This window comes from Rhododendron vialii, chromosome 4a (assembly GCF_030253575.1).
Source record: "Rhododendron vialii isolate Sample 1 chromosome 4a, ASM3025357v1".
In the NCBI taxonomy this organism is placed as follows: Eukaryota; Viridiplantae; Streptophyta; class Magnoliopsida; order Ericales; family Ericaceae; genus Rhododendron; species Rhododendron vialii.
The window spans coordinates 26,917,538-26,938,086 of NC_080560.1; the positions used below are offsets into that span (position 1 = coordinate 26,917,538).

At 44.7% G+C, this 20,549-nt stretch overlaps 1 long non-coding RNA gene across 1 annotated transcript; it reads left to right on the plus strand.

Moving 5' to 3' along the window:
- The first annotated feature begins 228 nt into the window (after window positions 1-228).
- LOC131322721 (uncharacterized) lies at window positions 229-1,158 on the plus strand. The gene is made up of 2 exons (XR_009198935.1): window positions 229-562; window positions 850-1,158. It is a non-coding gene; the product is annotated as an uncharacterized LOC131322721 (long non-coding RNA).
- Window positions 1,159-20,549: the final 19,391 nt, after the last annotated feature.

The following is a 20,549-nucleotide window of genomic DNA, read 5'->3' on the forward strand; positions in this document are numbered from 1 at the left end:
TCAAATCTGAGCCTTCTCACCAGGGACTAAGGGCCCTTGGGGCAATCAAACCAAGGTATGCCATGTGGTGTTGTGGATTAAAGTTTCTACATTGATAACACTAAATGCTATCACACTTCTTCGCCGGAGAATTATCTATTTGGACTCCCACAGGTTGCAAGTCTCTAGCCATCATCAATTCTCTGTGTTTTGTCATAAGATTATCCCCTTTCCATTTCCCTGCTAAATCTTTCATTGGAAAAAAAAAACTCTGTTCAATCAGTAGTTCAAATGCAACTTTAAGGTTTTGGTGAAATGGGGATCTGAACTTTGAAAATAGTGAGTCATTACTATAGATGAGATCTCTCCCTCTGTGTGTGTGTTTAGTTGGCGTACGCAAAACTCTTGTTGTATTGGTTAATGTAGATGATTAGTGATACAATGTCTTGAGATCTTTATCTGTACACTTCTAGATTTTTATCCTCCCATTTTTGTTTTGGAAAGGGCTAAAGATTGGCTTCCTCAAGATTGCAGATCTTGGTCTTCGAAGGGTCGTGTTAGTCAAAAGATAAACAACCACGAGGTCTGTCTTCCGATTTTTCCCTTCTGTGTTTGCTTTTATTAGACATGAACAATATGACTAATAATTCTTATATTACTTCTTATCATCATGTTGAAAGGAAGACATAATTAACAATGACAATAAAAGATGTGAGGGTAACTCGGTGCTGCTTTTAGCTTTATTTTAATTTTTGATGTTGGTGATCTAATTTCAATTTAATTTTCGATGTTGGTGATCTAACTTCAATTTTAGAAGTCATTGTTGATTTATTTTCTTTTGACTTCTTTGGTGTTTCACTGAGTATGTAGGTGTTCGAGTTCGAAGAGAAGATCAATATTTCCTCACAATTTGATGAAGATGGAGATTACAATGGTGCCGCTGGAACTTAGTTGAAGTTTTTCCCTTAATACTTCCCGTTTTGTGTCAAGACATGTGGGCAACTTTTGGGATAGTAAGATTGTTTCACTGCCATTCTCTTTCAAAATGTTGGTAGGACATGAAGGCTTGCTATTGAATTTGTTTAATTTAAAGTTACTTGATGTTAGATGGAAATATATTTCTCTTTTGTTTTGAATGGAATCCTGGGTGAATTTATGTGTAGCTTATTGGTTCATTTAGTATTTTGGCAAAAAACGTGCTGTCAAATGAGCTTATGAAATGCTTTTTAGGTAATTTGTAGACAATACATAGCGTTCTAAGACTGCTATCAAAGGTCTATCTAATACATAGCATTCAGGAAACGCTATTACAAGTTTATGATAAACAACAGTCAGAAAACGCTATGATATGCCCCCCACTTTTAACAGCATGGGCTAATACAACGTTTTTCTAAACGCTATCTATTACTTTCCATAGCGTTCATTGCCCGCTATAAAAGAGATCAACAATAGCGGACAATGAACGCTATTGAAAGCGAATACTTTTAACAGCATCGGCTAATAAGGCATTCTCTTGAACGCTATGCATACGATACTTTAGGTTGTCCAGGTTGGATTTTTTTCGGGCTCGGGTCAGGTTGGACCAACCCGGCCTGACTGTTGTCGGATTGAATAAGCGCCCACCCGAACCCGACCATACAATTTGTCAGGCTCCGACCGAAACATTGTCGGGTTGAGTTGGTCGGGTTCAGTCGGATAATAGGATTGGGCCAGTTTTTGGGTTAGTTTTGTTGGGCCATTATTTGGGCCGGTTTTATTTTTTTGGACCATTTTTTTACTTCTTTAGTTACTTTGGGCTAATTTTCCACCATTTCAACAGGCCAAATGCCTCAAGGATTTATATAAATATTTTGGGCCATGCCCTATAGCTCAATCCAAGGCTCCAAGCCCTATTTTTCAATTTACACATCTCTCTATCCAAATTCCAAACACAGTTTGCATTGCAGATTTGCAGGCATAAAAACACAACCATATAACAAAAAAAAATTCAACATTTCCAGTTTTCGAGAGAGCGGCTAGCTCTCAACTCTCTCCTCCCATGTCTTTTTCATCAATGGCTCAGTGAACACTGAGCAGCCTGCAGTCATACAAATTTCCATTTTCCACCACCACCACACAACCAAAATTTTTTTTTTATAGAGAACAGCCAGCTCTCTAGTCTCTACTCCCTTGTTTTTTCAGCACAACCAATCAACCACAAGTCAAAACATTTTCAGTTTTCCACCACCATATTATAAGTTTAGACAACCACCAAAACAAGTCTAAAATGATTAAAACAACAAGTTCATAATAATTTAAATAAGCCAAACACAAGTCCATAATAAAATAAAGTAATCAATACTCCATACTCCATAGTGTTGCTGCTCCCAATCTGTCACGCTTTCGATTTTCAACATAAATAATAATCCATTTCAATAAAAGATCTTCGCATAATACAAATGGTACCCAAAAGAGAGTTATCACATGATCATTTACAAACCAAGTCCCCATGTTTAGAAATTTACAACATTGGCACTGCGGCCCAAATTCCATAGTTAGTTAAAGATGGTAAATTTAGAGGTACATGATATCTAGAGTTAAAGAGCTCAAATGAAATTTACAATTACATGTTTTCAAGAGATCATACAAAAGATGATAGAACTATTTCTCAAAGATGGCTTTCGAAAAGATGGGGTTAAGCATACACACCATGCACTCCGCGACAAAATCCTTGTGATGTACCTGAAATTGATGATAGATTGAGCTAAACTAGCCCAGTAGAGAAATCTATACTCAAGCTATATGAAAATGAGATGAAACATGCACCAAGAATAAGAACGAATTTCAACAAGCAACCAAAGGAAACAAAGGAGTTACCACAAAGAACAGGCAGTGTAAGACTACGAGATTCAAGACGACTTATAGACATCCTTAACTAGTCACATGACAAACTAGAAGCATTATTAAATTCATGTCAATCTAATAACGTGCAACAATTTCTCAACCATTATACGACTCCTCGAATGAAGGCCACAAATAACTTTCTCATTTCATACGATTTGTCATCGAGTCTTTTTTTCATAAAAACTTTCCTTTTTGATTTTTTTTTGATCGGCAAAAGATAAATTTTATTAAAAATGGGGAAAGGGAAAAGGGATCCAACAAATAGTTGGACAATACACCATAAGGGCAGAGCCCATACACCCAAGGGTCTACCAGGGTCCACTACAAATAATACAATAAAGATCAACCCAAATACCTACATTAAAAAAAGAAAGCCCAACACCTAAATCCAGCCCAAGCTTGGACGGCCCACCCAAACCATCCCACAAAACCCTAAACTACAATAGCAGCCACCGCTATACAAACCACCGGGGCCCAACCTCGCCGTTAAGCCAAGCTGGCCTCTCCCAAATGTAGAGACCGACGGCGGGACCAACCTATGACAGTGAAAACCAAGGTAGTCAGGGCCTGAAGGCCAACCACCACCACCATCATCAGCCAAAAACACCGAACAACCCATGCAACAAATCAATCTTAATCAATGAGATCACCACCCCAGAATGACGAAATGCCAGCCCCACGCCCGATTGAGAGCTCAAACAGCTGCCAGCCGGACTTCAACACACAAAAGACGACCAAAGCATCACAACCATGGGAGTCATATCCACCCCACCACCACTGGATTGGATCATCACAGATCAAAACTGCCATCTTCACCAATCATTTTCTGGAATAAAGGATAACCTGTAAAAATTAAAACAACAACTAACATTACGCCTCCTACCACCGCACCATTGCCCATCACCCACACAATCCAGATCCAGAACCAACAACACCAAAACTAGCCATAAGATCGACGAGGAAACGGACCACCCCGTGTCGACCGCCACCATCCCAAAATTTCAACGGTCAACCGGCCGAAAAGAAAATAGAGCCGTTAAGCAAAACCCTGTCCATCCAGCAATGGTAAAATGAGGTGGGGTCCGATCTACCCTAACACCTCTGGCCGCCGTCGGACCCAAAGGAGCGGGTGACAGAGCGGCGACCAGGCGAGCTAGGGAGGACAGAAACTACGGCAAGGGCAGTCGGAGGAACATCGATTGCTGAAAAGAGAGAGATAGAGAGGGGAGGATGAGGCAATTGGACCCGGGGGGAGGAGAGAAAGAGGGCACCCCCCCCCCCCCCCAAGGGGGCGGCGGCAAAGGATGAGCCCTAACAAAGAATCACATCGGTTTAGAGAGAGAAGGAGCAGAGTTTATAATTACACTCTTTCTAATTTGAACACTTTCCTTTTTGCTTTACAAAAATGATTTAGAGAAAACTCGAGTGGCAAATGGTTCAATAGACAACATGTACTTCTGACGTCAACTATACCACCATCCATCTTGTGAGAGATCCAACTGTATTACCACCCCATGCGTTACAGTGAACTCTCTCCACTTGGGTCTCCGCATTACCATCCCATGTGTTGCGAGACCCTCTTGAGTCTCCGCATTACCACCCCATGCGTTGTGGAACTCACTTAAGTCACCGCATTACCACCCCATGCATTGCGGGACTCCCCATTTCAAATTACCAACTCCCGCACACACACCATCAATCTATATACAAGCAAACAACATTCCTCAGTTCACATTCTCCCATTTATCATCATACATGACAATACAAACATTGTAAACAAGCTATATTATACATTGATAAATACGTAAGTTCACGTTATTCCTCTAAGTATATCACAACGTCCCACGTCACATATCAATCCCACAAATAACTTTACAATGCACCACCCACTAGGCTCTAAAATCTTATAGAACGAGTGCCAAAGGAACCTAGGGAGCCCTCCAAGACGAAGCATGAGGATACGAGTCACAATACTACTCATCAGACCACTAGACAAGCTCATGTCTACCCATAACACTCACTACATTATCCCTTATCGTCCACGATACTCCTATCAACCTTACGGTACATTCCTTACCCAACGAATCTAATATTATGCTCTAATGAGTGCCAAGAGACAAGATCGAACAACGAGTCATTAAGACACAAGTAATCATACTCGAGAGTGACTTAAACATGTTCTAATCATATAGGGAGTCATAACACGGAACAAAAATAACTTAGGAATAGCCAGCAGACATTGGCAGACCAACACACCTCCACTCAAATAATCATAACTTTCTGTGTACTATGAGTTTTAAGCCGATTTTGGTGGCAATGGAAAGCTGATTCAAGACCTTCGATTCGATATAAAGTTTGCATGAAACGAACATCGAACGAGGAAGTTATGGCTGTTTGAAGTTGGCCGAAACTCAAAAAAACGGGCTGAAATTTCCAGATTCGACCGAAACACAAAATCCAACCTGAAGCACGGAGCAAAGCACGATCGAGGTACATAAACATCACATAAACGTATAAAAAGAGTAACAAATCTCTACTAAAATGGGTTTTGAGCAAACCCTAAGTACACCAAGCAAAGGTCCGACAAGAACAAGCTTTCCCAAAGCAATACCACAAGATCTACAACCTAGATTATCCAAAAACGTGATCAATGAATGAATCTAAGCTAGGGTTTGAGAAGAGAGAGAAAAGGAGAACCAAAATACATGAATCTTACCTCCAATAATGAGAAACTCGAAACCCGGTTGATATTTGAAAGATTAACACATAGATCTTGAAGATTTAGTAGTGTTTGAGGTGCAAATTCAAGGATTTGGGTGAGAGATTAAAGAGAGAAGGGAGATGGGCAATTTGAGGGCTTGGTTCGTGGTCTTGGAGTGAGAAAATAACATAAGGGGTTTATTTATAGTGTCTGAATCGTGTGCTGAAAATTCAGGATTTTTGCAAGGTGTACTGGTACTGGGAAACTACGATACAGGTATATCGTGGACAGATTTGAAATTTTTTGTCAGTGATCACCGAATCAAACCTCGATCGTTACCAACACTTCCAAACATCATTTCAACACCGAAACTCAAATTTTAACTATCTACCAAACGTCCCATATATAACAACACATCAATCCGTGCGATCACATCAATTAAATGACCAAAATAAATCAAAGCACAATTTTACTAAAAATGAGATTATTGCATGGGTCTTCACATTCTACCCACCTTATAAAAATTTTGTCCTCGAAATTTACTAAACTAAGTCCAACTGAATTGCCAATCGCAATACATAACCCTATGCCACATTTCCACAATCTAACGTTATGCTCCTACCACTCAACAGTCAATCTCGTATGCCTAGGATGTACATCGGTTTCTCCATAAGAACCACTGCAACCTCTAATCGCACTCCTGAAATATCAACCTTCACATACATTCAAACTCTAACATTCACTCCGAGATTCAACAACATATACCCTCTCGTTCTCCAAACTCTAAATTCCACGTTCTCCTTTCTCAATCAATGTCAACTATCAATCTAGAAAACTCCAAATAATCTCTACGGTAATAAAACCATGAACCCAAAATCCAATGATTAGACTTCCTAATGATCATCACCTCTTACTCAGTTAAGAACATCAACTCACCATAGTTAAACTCCTTACGTCTCAAAGCTATTGACATCCTTTTCAACTCCAAGAACAACACATCTCACAATCAATCCTACCCTATTAATAATACTATGGATAAACACCAACACCAACACACATAAGCCAAACCAATAGTCATGATCTCCAACTCACACTCTATTCACTCTTATAACTATTTCTTATGAACTCTGCACAAACCTCAAATGCCCCTTTGTCCATCTAACATTCAAACATAACCACTTAGATTCATCATCGATTTCTGCTTTAGAAAACTAAACTCACTTCTATCGTAATATGTTGTCTCTACGTATTTCAACATGACTTAACCTTGAAACCATTCATGTGAACTCTCAAATCCATTATTCTTCTTACCACCAGCCACTAAGCACTCCCAACGGTGGTTGACACATCCCGGAAACCTTTCGCCTCTAATTCTCTAATCGTATCGCACATAAGAGTAGTAAGGACACAATATATATGTGGAGTTATATTCTACTCTCTTCAAACTTTACGCTTCACTATGGTTAGTAAAAGAAGGACATACGTTAGATTCCGACTACGAAAATAACTCCTCATAGCAAACACCCATACATGCTTCATTGTTTATTCTACATTGTATACTAAAAGCAAACTTCACGCATTGATACTACATAACAAGTCAAACATGTAGGTTTAAGCTAAATAGCAACAAATTTCATATACAAAATATCCCAACAAACCAACTGTGCAATTTAATAGCTCACACAACACCAAACATGTTCATGAATTAACAGACTCACTCAATATCCAACAAACTCACAGGGGGTCCAATGGACTCACCAAGTATCCACTACTTCACAATTCATGGCTTTAGGAAGCCCAACAGTTATCTCATTCCTTTTACTCTCATAATACCTTATGCAAGGTCTACTCACTTTACCAATCTCAAGCTTTCTCATTCATTCAGTCAAGTCAAATCGCGTATTTCTCACATTCATAATCTTAAACATCATATCACAAATACACGTATCATCAAGACCAATCATTTCCCTTATTTTAACAACATTACCACCTAACAGCATCTCATCACTAGGGTACCTACACAAAGTGTGCAATAGCTGCACCAACGAACATCCAATACTCTCGAATAAACTTATGCTAGGACTCAAATATCGATACAAACCAATTGAGAGACTTATCCCTGAATACCCTCAAGACTCCAGGGTTGCAGACAACATGTATATACTCCTCATCATATTCTAAGACTCCTACCACCTTATCACTTCATAACCAATTTCACTCGCACCCATAACTTCTAATAGTTCCACTCACCACAAGTTTCACAGCTCATAATTCTCACTCAACTAATTAATCACATCAACCTCAATATTCCTCAAAGGCATTCGCTATATCTACACTCAACCTCAAGAACAACAACTTCCATTACCACCACCATCTCTGCTATCACTATCATTATCACTATTATCTCTTAATCTCTCTTAAACAAACCTATCATCCCAATGGCTTACCTAACATATCCTATACTGTCAATAGTCTAGTCTATATTCCCGATTTTACACCATACACTATCTGTACACTCCGATACTTCATTTGACAACATACTATTTCTCCACATGCCTATCACTTTAAACTAGTTTCTCACCACACAGTTACATCAATCACTCGACTCAAGTCATATCGATATAGTTCACCTCAAGTCTTAATGTCCCTCTCACCAAACAATACCTTCACTATTTTCTATCAATCTGTCAAAATGACACCATCATGTCACTCACCTCAACAATGACGACTACCACACTTATCACTCCTCTTTTTTTTCTCTCCCATATACAACCTTGTATCTTAAGCCTAGAGATTTAGCCCCTATACACAATCCTAGGGTCCAATTGACTTCCTGAGACTTCCATTTAGAATGAGCAGTGATCAAGCGCCTCTTCCAATTAGATCTCTTTGGTAGTCACTTGGGTGTCTAGAAGACACATAAAGTATCCTAACACCCTACCTATAACCCTAATTTTCCTATACATGACACATGTCTCAATAACTACTACTATAACAACCAACCACAATTACCATCACAACATGCCTTTACCTTTCTAAACAAATTCAAGAAACGCACTAACTCAATTCCTAACGCATATATTACTCACCTTATACTTATACCCTATACAGCTCATCTCGTAAGTCATATCAACATTCTATCCCTTTTATCACATGCTAACAAATATCCCCTTTCACCCACTAATATCGTCACTACTCATACCCATCTAACATCTCATACAAAAGATATCTTACCACAAATGGTACAAAAGCAAGACCACCTTGTAGACACCCCAATCTGGGCCTTCGAATAATCTTTAAGTTCCCCGATGATGAAATAAGGAAAAATATACCTTCAAGGCTTGGATTGTTGCTCCTTTGCTACTCCTTCTCTAAACCTCAAGAAAAACCCTTTTCTAAACATGTAGGGTGGCCCCCAGTTCAATTGCAAAGAGAAAAATGCATTTGCTTAGTCAAAAATAACTTTTTCCATGACACACTAATGGTAAAATGGACACACATTTCAATGTACAAAACATCTTTGAGTGAAACTGTAGGGGGATGAAAACAATTGATGCTTCGGATCACCTTGGATTGCAACGGCTTATTCGTGCCTTTTCACCGGAACCCTAATTCATTGTCGGAACCCTAATCTGCAAAACAGACAAGGGGTGAGTGCACCTTTGCCTCTCGTGGCAAAGGCCCTCCGATGCCAAAGTTAATATCATGTACTCGTCAATAAACCCTAATTATCAGTAGGAATATATGAGAATGCAACGTAAAAACTGCGTACCTCTTTTCTCTCAGATTATTTCGTATTTATAGACATATGTATGCTTGCTGCCCAAGCATCCCTATTTGCCTAGGATTCTTACCTCATATTGGAATCCTAGAATATCTTGGATTCTCGTTCCCTTATCAGTTCATTACCTTAGTCATTTTAGGACTCTTTTCCATAACTGGCCGAACATCCTATTATCATTGGGTATCTTTTCCGGATCCTATGTTCTTGGGATCTCGTTCATTAACGTAATACCATTGTTTCTAGATTCTTTCAGAACGTTCCCTATGCTCCAACACTTGATCGGAGTTCTTTCCTTGTTCGGCCATCTCGTTGCCGAACAGACTGGCTGGACCAATGACTTCTCATGTCACTGGTCCATATCGCCGAACACCGTCTTGCACGACGACTGTCCTATCTTTATTCAAACCATGGTCCCACGTACCATTTGTTCGGCAACTAAATGTATCTGTTCGGGAATACCTCCCTACAATTGCTCCCAAGCTTTACTTATTTGCCACTGTTCGGGGGCAATGGGTGAAGCTTAGAGACAAACGTTAGACCGAACTCCTTCGATCTCGGTCAGTCATAATATTAATACTCATTAATGCTTTTTGGCGCCCTTGTCATTATACCATTTCGGGGTAGTGACTCCACGTGGCATGTTTCGTATGCCTTTCATTAATTTTGAACTGACGTTTTACCAAACTGCGTCAGAACGGCACCCGCTTTCCGTTATTTTAATTTGTAACGTCGTGAGACCTGTCATTTCGTCTCCGTTTCGCTCCCTTATAATCTTTCAAGGGATGCTTGTTTAGGGCTTTTATCCTTTCTATAATCCAGACGAAGAACTTCACACTTCTCTGCCATCGCCGCCGTCTGCAACTCGTTCGTGCCCCTGGAAACTGCCCCTTTGACTCCGTAAGCGTTCCACTTCTTATTCTAATCCATTTCAGTTTCTAGGATTTCAACCTTAGCTTTCCCTCTGGAAGTTTCGTCTGTTTCTCTTTCTTAAAATCCCCTTTCATTTCTGAGTTCCAATAGTCATCCATGGCGGATGAAAATGAAAATACTCCCAAACCCAGTAAGTTTAGAAAGCTCTGTGATAACCCTACAGCCATGGCGGCCTTTAGGACTGAATACAACATCCCTGACAATGTGGGGCTTGAACTCGCCCCTTTGGGGGCGGATAGGGATGGGGGCTCGTGGGACAGAATGTGCATTCCCATTGTAGCGATTGTCGAGGGTGGAGTCCGTTTTCCCCTTCACCCACTACTCCGCCAGGTTCTGAACTGGTACCGCCTCACCCCCATGTAGGTTTCGACAAATGTGTTTAGGCTGGTGATGGGGATTATAGCTCTAAATAGGATTCTGGGGACCCAATTGGGAATCTGGGATATCCAGTGGTGGTATAGTATAGTACTAAACCCTGAGTACAACACATATTACTTCAAGGTTAGGAGGGCAGACAAACGTCTCGTGCTAAATCTGCAGATTCTGCTCGTGACCATGGGATTGACTTTCTCTACGTAACGGGAGCATTCGAGCCAATAGGGGAAGATGGCCAAGTGGTGGGGCTCCATTGCTCCTGTGGGCAGCGTGCCCTTTGGAATTTCCGAATTCCAAAATGCAAGGGCCCCGATCGAGGGAGCTCAAGCAGGGAAGCAAGCGATCGCAAAACACAGAGTCGCCACTCGGGTTTTGAAGGTCTGACACCCGAGGAACCGTATTTCGAAGCACTAGCCGCGTTGTTTGTTTTGAAAAAGTTTAAGGAACTAGTCCGTCATAACCATAGCTGGGTTCGGGAGCCAGGTTACGAGAGGGGAAGGGTTTTATGGCACCCCTCTTGCCCGATCTGAAGATCGGTCTCTACTTAGGCATTTGCGAAAATGTTTGTTTACAATTCTGTTTCATTAATCGATTTTTAGCCAATTAGGGCGGGGGAACAGTTAATTGGGGACTTGATACTGTAACATATTTGCAGGATGTGATAGATATGGCATGGGTGGGCGAGATAACAAATAATAAATGGAATAAAGTTCAAAACATCGATCAAACATCAAGACAGTGCTGTGTATGACTTTGGCACGAACAAACGGCCAACTTGCATGCGTGAATCCATCTACATGCAAGCAAACCATCGCGCATCAATACCATACACTCGCGCGAGTGTTGATGCCTCACCAATGGTTTGAATTTTACCCCCTTCTGGGCTCTGGAAGGACCAGTGTTCACCCAGGTGCAAACCAAGCAGTTCATAAGTACTTGAAAGTAAACAATATTACAACAGACAGATGAAAATATTATGGAAACATGACCCCTAAACAATGGGGGTGACTAAACAGAGGCCAAGGCCAAGCTGCTCATGCAAGGGCAGTCCCTGGAAATTAGAGAACTATCGCGCGAGGGAGTGAGACACGCGCGCGATTGTTTTGACTAGACTTCCAGGAATTGCTTTGCATGCTTAGGGCTCTGAGACATCTTCCAGAGCATCCCAAGAGCATTCCGAACCAAGTGAAGTTGTAAACTAAGCTAAACTGTGATTTTTAACACGCAAAGCAATGAGCTAATACTTTTAAAAGACTTGAAAGTGACTATGAACACGGGCTCTGAGACATCTTCCAGAGCATCCCAAGAGCATTCCGAACCAAGTGAAGTTGTAAATTAAGCTAAACTGTGATTTTTAACACGCAAAGCAATGAGCTAATACTTTTAAAAGACTTGAAAGTGACTATGAACACGACAAGAAACTTAAAGACTAGCATCCCTTCCCCACGTGGTCCAATCTCGTGCAGACAGAACTGTCGCGTGAGTGAGCGGGACCATCGCGCGAGGGAGTGCTTGGCAATGGCTCTTGAAACCTTGCTAGCTTTAGGGCCAGAACTGGTATTGATTACCAGCCTTGACCCTGCCAGCCCCCCTCTGGGGTTCGAACAGTGAACAAAAAGGTATTATACCTTGGCTTGAGTGTGTTGACAATGGCTAGAATGAGGTGATGTGGCTTGGACTAGGATTATGTGGGAATGGGTGTAGTATGGAATGCTTATGCTTGTGTTTGGCTCTTCTCCCTTGAGAAATTTTTTGTAACCTTTTTGATGAAGCATGGGGGGGGGGGGGGTACTTATAGAAGGAGGAGTTGGTTGGTGGCTAGGCAAGGCCATGCAACCAGCCAACAAGGCTGGTCACAATTGCTTGGTGGAGAAGTGGGGTGGCAAAGGTGATGGGAGAATGGGGTAGAGGTGGTGCAAGGGGAGCCCCCCAGAATGCTGTTTAGTCGACGAAACGGGGTCACATAGGCCTGTAGCCCCCTGATCACGAAGAAATCCGGGTGAAAATGACAGGTGTTGACCATCGCGCGAGACAGGGAGTCCATCGCGCGAGTGTCAAGCTAAACCCCGCGAGGGTCAATAGTCAAAACTTTGACTTTGACCACCACCTGGCAAGCAAAGCATCGCGTGAGGGTTCCAGTGCCTCGTGCGACTGTAAATCCTGAGGTCCAGGTTCGGATTCAAGGGTTTTCAGGGCTAAGGATGGGTTCCACACACACCAAACTCAAGCCATTCCATGTTCTCAAGACTGTTTTCGACCTGATTCATCATCGGGGAAACAAGAAACCGAAAAACGAAGTAAAACGATCGGGAAATCAGATTGGGGTGTCTACAGTAGTCCCTCTTTGACGGCACGCGGAGCACCATTGGCTGGTACGGGTAACGTCAAAGATTTCTAGACACCCATCCAATTTACCCAAAAGCCGATTCGAACGAGAAATGCAAGCAAGTATATATAAAAACCATGCACCAATGGATCGGTGAGCAGATTGATTGCTGATCCGAATTTGGACGGATAGATCGTCACTGATTTGAAAATTGGACGGATGGATCGTCGCTGATTTGAAATTGGACGGATGGATCTTTGCTGATTTGAAATTGGACGGATGGATCGACGCTGATTTGAAATTGGACGGATGGATCGTCGCTGATTTGAAGCTGATTTGAAATTGGACGGATGGATCGCCGCTGATTTGAAATTGGACGGATAGATCGTCGCTAAGGAAATAAAGGTCACCTTGAAGGGAACCTAAAATCAATCGCAAGGCCCGAGTAAGACTCCTGGGCCATCATTAAAGCGATACACATGATCAGGCCTGAACCAGAGGCTGAACTTAGTGAACGGCCCAGTGGGACTGTCGCGCGAGGGAGCCATACCATCGCGCGATGGTCTTCTGTTAGGGCCTGGGTCTGAAACCAACCCAGACTCGGCCCATGGCTGCCTTCTCCCTTTTAACCGACAGGGACGTTCTAAAACCGCCCTCAGCAATTTCGAACTCCTCCTAACACTATTCTCTCTCAAACTCCCCCTCTCCAAACCCTTGATTTCGTCCCAAAACCAAGTAAACCCACACGCGCACCATCATCCATGGCTGACCACGGCGTTAATCGGGGTAGCGGGGAAGTAGTTGATCGTTCGGAGGACGAGGGAAGACCAATGGTGGTCGAAACAGAGGATCGGGCGCCAGCGGGGGCTGTTGTAGATACCAGTGCAGAGGTAACGGGCGGCGGCGATGGCGAATAGGTCCGCATGCAGGAGGCTGGTAGTGAAGGCGATCGTCGCGCGACGCAGTCAGACCGTCGCGCGACAGAGGAGGTCGGGGCCGTGAGGGCTGGAGTCGTGCAACTGGACCTGAGCGAGGCCGTGAGTGGCTCGGTAGTAGTTGGTGGCAGTTCTGAGGGTGTAGGCAGTGGAGGCGCCGAGGATGGCGGTGCCGGGCCAAGCGAGACTCCGTTAAGGGATCCAGCAAAAGGCAAGGGTGGGGCGAGTGAGGAAGAGGACACCGCAGAGGTTCCGGAGGAAGAGGTACTGTTTCGGCCAAGAGCAACGTCATCGAGCCACAGACCCATCACGAGACAGGATCTCGCAGAGTTCCTGAGCGAGGAGAGACTAGCCCGGCTCCTCGAGGAGGATCCCATGATTGGGGCCGCTGTTTTGGAGGCTCGAGAGGAGTGAGAGCGGGAGATAGCCGCATCAGAGGTCGCGGAGAGGGCCGAAAGAGCGAGAGCCGCTGAGGAGGAGGCTCTGAGGGATGCAGAGGCCGAGGAGTGGATTGGAGCCAGGGGACATGGGCCCAGAGTGACAGCGGTGTCTGAGGCAGAGAGTTTGATTCGTGCTCCGTTTTCAGCAGAGGGGTACAAGCCACCCATTCCACACTTGTTCGTACCATCAGGTCTTGCAGCTTATAGGCCACGACAGGCGGAGTACGACCCCGAGCTCGTTCTGAGAGACCCTGACACCCACATTTCGAGCAACTGGGCTGAGGTAAATTTCTGAGAATCCCTCATTTCCTTTTATGATTGCAAATTTAATACGATGCATGTGCTTAAATACCGAGGAACGTAGTGTAATCCTTTGAAGTAGTTTCGAATGACGACACCATAGTTTCACGTTGAATGCCGTGCATGAGACATAATAACTTGAACCAACCATCTACTGCCAGGCTGCATTGATTACCTAGAACTTGAGAATGAAAGTTTTACATGCCGATATACCTCATGTTGCTTATTTCCATGTCTAACGCAGGAGAGAGCAAGACAGAGAGACATTCGAGGTTTTGGGGGTGCCTGCAGCTCCTTGGCGTTGTACCAGGGTTTGCCTGAGAGGGTGAGGTAGTTGGTGGATGAGGCAGGCTTCGGGGAGTTCATACAGACCCTTACTCCGGCCAGAAATGACCATGCGGTCCTGGTTGCACTTGCAGAGAGGTGGAAGGATACCACCAATACCTTCCACCTACTGCTCGGGGAGATGACGGTGACGCCTACTAACTTTGCGGCGATCACTGGTTTAAGGGTTGGAGGTGATCCTATCCCGTTTGATTCGGGCATTCAGGAGGACGAGGTGGCCCTGGAATGGTTCTTGGGAGAGGTGCCCAAGGTTGAAGAGGGGATGGCGAGATATGGACAGTTTATCCGGTACCTTGCAAAGGAGGTGGTGACCAAGCAGGAGGCGGAGCAGATGGCCCGGGCGTACTTGCTGTACCTCTTCGATGCCACCCTGTACCCGAATAGGCGCAGCAAGGCTCACCTATCGTACTTGCCTGCACTGAGAGACCTGAGGACAGCCTCACGCTTTGACTGGGGAGGAGCTGCACTTGGCGCAGCTTATGGCTTTATGGGGGACTCATCGAGGACTGAGATGAGCACTGCTAGATACTGGCGGATTTGGGAGGTATGATCATAATAGAGTAAAGCACATTTACAATATACACTTATCTATTTGAATACATAAGCTGCTCAAAAATATTCCTGCATTGCACTAACGATTTGAACTTTGATAACTGTGCAGCTCTGGGCCTATGAGGTTTTGAACATGTGCCATCCAGTGATAAAGAGCCTGGACTTGGGGATCCTCCCGCGTGCTCATATCTGGAGCAAGAAGAACATGGGAGAGAAAAAGAGGGAGAGGTGACCTGAATGGCTTTAGGATATACCTAGACGAGCTCCGTCCCTCACAGGTATGACATGACTTCATCAAATAGAAATATGCATCCCTTTTTATTGCTTTAATGCTGTCGCTGACCGACGCTTGCATTGCTTGCTTATGCAGGTAGAGTGGGATCCTTGGAGAGTGGCAGAGCCAGAGCCTGAATACCTAGCCAGGAGCAGGGTTGTGACAGCAAGCAGAGTGCTGCTGGAGTCGGCCTTTGGTTGGCAGTGGTACCTGGGCGACCGAGTGACACGCCAATCACTTGGCCATGCAGGGTTCCAGGTGCCCAGACCGCTTCCACCATGGGCCTCACACACAGGGGAATACACGCTGGCCGAGTTAGAGATCTTCAAGCGGCCCGACACCGACTTGACACGCTACTTGCGTCCCGGCATGGACTATGCAGTTTACCAGAGAGAGCGCTTAGCGGGGCCGCTGAGAGTGCGAGAGTTCAAGGAGGTCCGGAGTCAGGCCCGCGGAGCTGCTGAGGAGAGGAGAGCCATCACTGTGAGGCAGAGCAGTGGTGAGAGTCGCGTGAGACGGGGTCCGAGCGGACCTGTGAGAGGTGGGCCACCAGAGTTGACGTGGCATATAGCAGTGGTTGACTCTCAGGGCAATCCAGCTGAGCTACATCTAGCCCCTGCCAGAGTTGAGCCAGCGCCTGTTACTATGCCGGTAAGACATTGTAGCCTTCATTATTATACTTCCATAAAATCTTGAAACATTGCCCAATTGCTTATGTTCAAATTATCCTTGCAGGTGCCCAATGAATGGGTGAACGAGGCTGTTCGGCGCATGCTTGCACTGGAGAATGTGATAAGGCGAGCAGCAAGTGACTTGCCTTTGGACTTGCGCTACCCACCACCGGCAGCTCAGAGATCTCAGGTATATACCCCAGAAAAACGATACATTCCTGCATTCGATACTTGACATATGCCTGCTTTGCTCGATACATAGTATACTATAATTGCCGTCAACTTTGAAATTGATTGTACAAACATATAACACATAGAATGTTTACTAAATGTGCAAAAAATTTACAATGCAGACACAGGGACGGGCGGCTCCTAGGAGAAAAAGCGCCAGAGAACCTCCACAAAAGAAGCTAACAACGAGGACTCCTACTCCTCCACCTACTACTAGACCACAGACACGGGGCATACAGCCACCTGTTGCGAGTGAGGAGGCGGCCCAAGAGGCCGTGGCGCGTGCTGAGGAGAGATATCAACTGAAGATGCGCCAAAGGCCCTCGCAAGATGAGCCCGTCCGCAAGAAGCGGCTGATCTTGCCCGAGGATTCCGAGGAAGAAGGGGAAGAGGAGGAAGAAGAAGAAGACGAGGAGGCGCTCGACAGCAGCGGTTCAGACGACTCAGCGGACGATCCTGGTTTTAGACAGGATCCTAGAGAGAGGGACGACGACGACGACGATGGAGATGGTGACTGGTTCAGAGAGGACTGAGGGCTACTAAGAAGCCTCATTTCACTTTCTGCACTCTTGATTTTTTGCTTTTGGGCCTGCGTGGCCGCATAGATAGATTGAAGGCCGGGGTGCCTTAGTTGATACTTGATACATGCTTTTGGGGCCTGTGTGCCTTTTGGATTTGATGGGCGAGTGTGCCCGAGTTGACATGATAACTTTTGCGTGGCCGACGTGCCGCACACACAGTGGTTTACTTTGACATAGCCAGATTATGGCTTAGCTAGAAAATTTGCTTTTTCAGTTCATTTCACTCTTGTAATGAATTAGAGTAAGTAAGCGTTCGCCACTAATACCATGCTTACATTGATAACGTACTGAGACTGCTCACAAACGCACGCATACGCACGGACAGAACTAACTCAGAGAAAAACGAAAATGTACCTTAGGATACAGTAGGGATACGGGGATACGAGGGAAAGAAATGTTAGACATTTAAGCCAAAACCCAAAATACCCTACCCCGCATGAAAATAATGCTTCCGTAAAGTCATGTATATGTAAAATGACCTATGAAAGCTGACGGAATCGAGAAACGCATCCCGAAACACAAAATTGCCCCAAAAACCTTACGAAGGACACAAAACGGACACAAGATGGAAAAATATGACTCTATTATGTCCCGGACTGAAACCGACACCTCCGTACAGTCATATTAGGTCACCATGACCTGTACAGCCTGAGAGGAAAGAACCTGAACCTTTGGACCGAGTTTCGAACTCCCGAAATGGTTATTTGGACTTGAAAAGGGCCGTCGAGGGCTCAAAAACTTCGTTAAACGCAATTTCTCGAATCCGACACTTGGATATGGTCACATATGCTCATGGTGACTTGGTGGAACCATAAAAGTTGCAAAAGAACCCTCGGAATAGGAGGCGACCAAAATTGGACAGTAGCTGGTGTAATCTGTCAAAATGCAAGCTGAACCATAGCGCGAGACATTGAGTCCATCTCGCGATGAAGTGGATGTTGGTAACTCGCGTGATGGAATGGTACCATCGCGCGATGGTCGGCCCGTGCCAGGCCACCCCTCTTTGACCATTTCAGATTTTTAGGATGACCCAGCCTTGTCATCACCCTTTAACTGCTCAGAGTACTTCAGGGGACAGTGCAGAGATGCCCTAACTTTGGAGAAGAGGATGCCACGTTGTATGGATATTTGCACTGGAAAGGACAACACTCTATGCATTCTGTCTATAAAGAGGCCAACACTCTGCAAATGGAAAGCATCCCTCCCTCAGTTTGAGAGTCCTACGAGAAGCAAAATGGCAAACAACCTTCCGGTCTTGATTAGCCCATGGCTCACGGCCTTTGTTGCCGGAGATTGGCTATCATTTCGGTTCCACGGGCTGGCCGCCTTCCGTTTTCTCCGCAATGTGAGGGTTCGTTCTGAATTTCTGAGGGCAGCCCTGCAATTCTGGGACCCAGAGGTTCACGTTTCAGGTTTGGGGTTAACGAGCTGTGCCCAACCGTGGAGGAATTCCAAGCATACCTCCAAGGAATCGCCTCGAGCGTGATTGTCGTGCCGCCTTATAGGAAAAGCATGCCAAAGCTCCTACAGTCAAGTCTTGGCATTACCCGGGGAGCGGCCGAAAGTTTACTAACCGGAGGGCAAATCAACATCATGCGCCTAATGGAGTGGTATGGGCCAGAGGGGGACGTAGAGGATATGGCCGTGCAGGCTCGGCGCCGATTCGCTCTGGCAATTAGCGTGCTAGCCGCTTATTTGTTGGTGAGCGTTGCAGCTCAAATGGGTGCCCGAAGAAATGTGGTGCCACTGGTTCTGGCAGAGACACTCATGGGTTTGGATTTGGTTTCTACTGGCCAAACAGACATGTTCGGCGGTAGCCCACTCCTACTGCAGGTTAATCCTCACTCAGCTCACCTTTTTCCGATTTTCTCACGTTCTGCTTTTACCTCATCTCTCAATTAAGTTTATATCAGAGCTTCTCACTTGTCTTTCCTCTCAAGTTTTATATGACTTCTCACTTGTTTTTCCACTCATGCAGCTCTGGCTATCTGACAAATTGGGACTGCTTACAGCACCGGAAGCAAATTGGCCTCATCTGCCTGGTCGAATGCATCAGCGGAGCATGATCTATCCGGAAATGTCTGTGCATCAATGGTGCACATTTATGAGAGAAATGCTGCCGAACGAAATCATATGGCGGCACAAAGCCCTAAACATTCCAGACATGGCCCTGAGTTCTGCAGGTTTCGAGAGAATAGTGATAGCTGGATTGACCGCTTTCACATTCTATATCCCCGGACGCATCCTTCGCCAGTTAGGAATGAGCCAAGGACTCCACCGAGCTGGGATTGAAGACTTCCAAATCCCTGCTTTCACTGCCCGAAATTTGAGAGGATATGAGCACAATTGGGGTCTGAGGCAACTCGGAGGAGCTGACCCAAATTTTAGCACAGAACTTATGCATCGATATCAAGTATGGCTAAGAAGAGAAATCGCAAACAGGCAAAACAACAACTGACTTCTGACGAACCCTGATGATCTAGAATAAACCGTGAGCCTGTTAAGGCCTCGAGCACTTTATTCTATTTTCATGCTTAACTCTTTTTAAGACTGCTTAGCCTGTGTAATAGAAGTTATAATTTGAATAAAAATGAAAGTTTGAGAGTTTTCCCCTTTTGATTCAAGTGTTGAACCGCTGTGTCCCCCAAGTATCGAGTCAACCTCTGGTAATAGGAAACCGTGGAACAAGTTGATTGATTGTGACCGAATCTCACAGAGAGATTGCCTACGTATCCCTTTTCAGGGAATCAGGTCAGCACGTAGTTCAGGCTAAGGTTCACTTGAGTATTTTAGCTCTCCTTTTATGCTCTAAATTTTGCCTAGTGCTGCCACTTCGGGTTTTCAGCCTAGCGAGCTTTGAATGATGCCTATTTATTTTTGCCTAAACCGCCTTCTCAGGTTTTCGGTCTAGCAGGCTTGCTCTAATTTTTGCTTGGAACCGCCCACCCTTGTGGTTTTCAGCCCAACGAGCTTCCCTCAGGGATAGTATCGTTTGAGTTGATCCAGGTTAACCAAAGAACTGAATTCGTTGCCGTCGAGATCGATGAGCTGAGCCGCTCCCCCAGAAAGGATGGTCTTGATGATGTAAGGTCCGGAACGTTTGGGTCGAAATTTGCCGCGGGGGTCAAAAACTGGCGCCCGAATCTCTTTTGTGACCATGTCTCCTTCGACCAAGTCTCTAGACTTCACTTTTTTGTTGAATGCCCGGGCGATTCTCCGTTGATACCCCTGAACATGATACA